Source organism: Calidris pugnax, unplaced genomic scaffold, assembly GCF_001431845.1.
Source record: "Calidris pugnax isolate Ruff unplaced genomic scaffold, ASM143184v1 scaffold39, whole genome shotgun sequence".
NCBI lineage: Eukaryota > Metazoa > Chordata > Aves > Charadriiformes > Scolopacidae > Calidris > Calidris pugnax.
Window position 1 is genome coordinate 8742130 of NW_015090828.1, and position 2890 is coordinate 8745019.

General features: G+C 60.3%; 1 protein-coding gene across 2 annotated transcripts in view; it reads right to left on the reverse strand.

Moving 5' to 3' along the window:
* CHST3 (carbohydrate (chondroitin 6) sulfotransferase 3) overlaps positions 1 to 2884 on the reverse strand; it is a 9569-nt gene extending 6685 nt beyond the window's left edge. For both annotated transcript variants that reach the window (XM_014940334.1, XM_014940333.1), the window contains exon 1: positions 2802 to 2884. The gene's annotated coding sequence lies outside the window, so the exon portion shown is untranslated. The remainder of the gene's footprint in view (positions 1 to 2801) is intronic.
* Positions 2885 to 2890: the final 6 nt, after the last annotated feature.

A 2890-nucleotide genomic window follows, 5' to 3' on the forward strand; every position in this document is an offset into this window, starting at 1 on the left:
TTTTTTACTTAAAAACATGTGTATTCAAGCTAAACGTGGGCGGGGGAAAAACAAAAAAAAAGTCACCTCCTACGATGTTTATAAAGTTGCCCAGAATAGCCCCAAGCCTCTGCAAGTTGAAGCCTGGAAACTGCCCATCGGAGGAGAAAGTTGGGAGTGAAAGGTCCTTCTGGCTTGGGGAGGGACGGGGCACCAGCACCTGTGGAAGCCCCATCCCACCACCACACTGAGAGACCCCCAGGGAGGGCAGGAAGGACAGAAATGGACCAGAAGTCCAACCTCTGTGGACATGGCCAGGGGTTTGCTTCTCCATATGTTTGGTCCTTCAAGTGAAGGCAAGAGCAAAGTTTGTTTCTCACCCCCCTCCTAGCTCTGTCCCTCAGTCCTTCAACCCGCCTCGGCTTGGTCCTCTGCCCTCCTTTTAACTGGGCACCCTGGGCAAAGGCCAGGAGATGAACCACACAGGTGAGGAGGAGCACCACTTGCTCTCAAACTCCAGGTGCAAGTGGTCATCTTCTGCCTGCTATTTATTATCCCCCCCAAGAAGGCATGTTGAGTTCTGGGATGACCCAGTCTTAAGTCTCCAAAAGTGCTGCTCAGAAGGGATTTAGGGGCTGGTGTTGGGCACAGTAATACTGGTGACAGGACCAGCCTAGCTTTCATGGCCAGGACAGAGCGGTCTTTGCTCTCCCTGACCTTGGGTGATGTCCAAAGAAAGGTGTTTTCTCCTGACCCAGAAGAAGGGAGAGCTGCTGGTGAGCCCCTGATGAATGCCATGGGACTTTCAGAGGTACTAGTGCTGGGCACAGGGGTAAGATAGCACATTTGGAGATGCACCAGGCTGTGTTGCCCTGGTTTGGTCCTGTCCAGGAGCCAGCGGGGACCAGCTGAGCTACCTAAGGAGCCTAAAACCTTGAAACCAACTTGCTGGAAACCACAGATGCCGGTGAAGTTGGGCTTTGCAGCATCACCTGCAGCAAACGCACATGACCGAACGTGCCAACCTGCTGGGCAGCAAGGAGGTCTGGTGAGTGGGCTACCAAAAATGGGTGAGTGGACCCCCTGGCTGGCTCCCTTCACACAATACTGGCCACTGTGAGTGTCCTCACCCCCCCAAGCTGTGCTGGGATCTGCAAGTGCCCATCACTCTGCTTCAATGAGCCCTTTCTCTGGGGCACAGAGCCTGCCTGCCGTCCCTCCCACCGCCCCGAGCTCCTTCTCCACGCTAGCCTGGAAGTTCCTCCACCAAACTCACCCCCCAAAAAACCAGGGATGCTGCTCGCTCTTTGCCCCTCACCCCGAGATAGGTGTCTGTAGCCCCCCCGGGGACCTCTGGGTGGCCAGTGATGTTCACTGGGGAAATGGTGAGTCCTTGTTGCCCTCAGGAAAATGCAGAGGGTGCCCGGGTCCTGGCAGCGCAGGTCTCTGGGGCACAGAGCCTGCCTGCCGTCCCTCCCACCGCCCCGAGCTCCTTCTCCACGCTAGCCTGGAAGTTCCTCCACCAAACTCACCTGAGATAGGTGTCTGTAGCCCCCCCCGGGGACCTCTGGGTGGTCAGCTATGTTCACCAGGGAAATAGTGAATCCCTGTTGCCCTCAGGAAAACGCAGAGGGTGCCCGGGTCCTGGCAGCGCAGGGAGGACCAGAGGTGAGAAAATGAGTCGTGCACTGAAGGGAGTTGGTGGATGTGGGAAAATCAGGGAGTTAAGCCCCCTCTGAGTGTGTCATAAATCATGGATCCATGGCAAAAAGAGCCACTTTCCCCTGTGGACCGACGGCAGGCTGGGGTCCCGTGGTGCCACGGAGGTGGGGTGTGGGCAGCTCCCCCAAAACATGGCCCCGGGGGTGGCTGCTGAAATCCCTGCGAGGGCTGAGCGGGGTCTCTGCTCGGCTGGCCCTTTTCTCCCCCCAGGTAGCCCCCTGCCAGCCGGGTCCCCCCTGGGTGCCTGAGGCCTGGAGGGTGCCCGTGGGACGGCTGTGCCCCAACTCCAGAAGAAAAGCCACCGGCTCCCAGTGGAACCGGCCGAGGGCCAGGGTGCCCCAGTGGCCCCACGGCAGGAGGGGAAAGGGTGAGGACAACTTTCCAGCCCTCCCTGGTAGGGGCTGACAGGCCGGATGATGCAACTCCGGGATGGTTTGGGAGAAAAGTCTCCTTTGCTCAACCCAGACACGCTTCAGCTTCGGACTTTTCCCCGAGCTCCGCCGCCGGAGAGCTTGCATTTATTTATAATAATAATAATAAAAAAAAATCCTTATTTATTATTCCCACCTCACTCCGCCCCGAAAGAAAGCAAGAGGGGGAGCTGCTCGGGCGGTGCTGTGCCCCACAGGACTTTCTCTCCCCCCACAACCCCCAAAAAACAGGGAGATCCTGGGGGTCTCCGGTTGCCCGGCCAGGGGGGGGAATGCGGGGGAGGCCCCGCACGGAGACAAAGGAGCAGCCGAGGCCGGAGGGAGCACAAAGGAGGCGGCGGAACCCGGGGCCGCCCCGGGAGGAGGGGAGGGGGGGGATGCGGCAGAAGAACCCCGATCCAGCCTCCCCGGGCCCGGCCCCGCTCTCTCTCGTCGGGGGAAAAAACCGGGGGGTGTCCGCCCCCTCCACGCACGCCCAACTTCCCGCAACTCCCCTCCCGAGCCCCGGGAGAGAAAGGCCCGACCCCCCCTTCCCCTCTCCTCCACCATCCTCCCCCTTCGCTCCGGGGCTCCCGGGACTTCTCTCCCGGAGCTCCCGTTGCCCACATCCCCCCCCATCCCCTCCCCGTTTTAACGCTCCCCATCGCTCCCGGTCGCCGCTGCACCTACCCGGGGCGAGCTCGCCTGGTCCTGCCGTGCGGGGAGGAGGGAGGGCAGAGGGTCCCCTGCTTTTCTTCACGGCGCTGTCATCCTCCCTC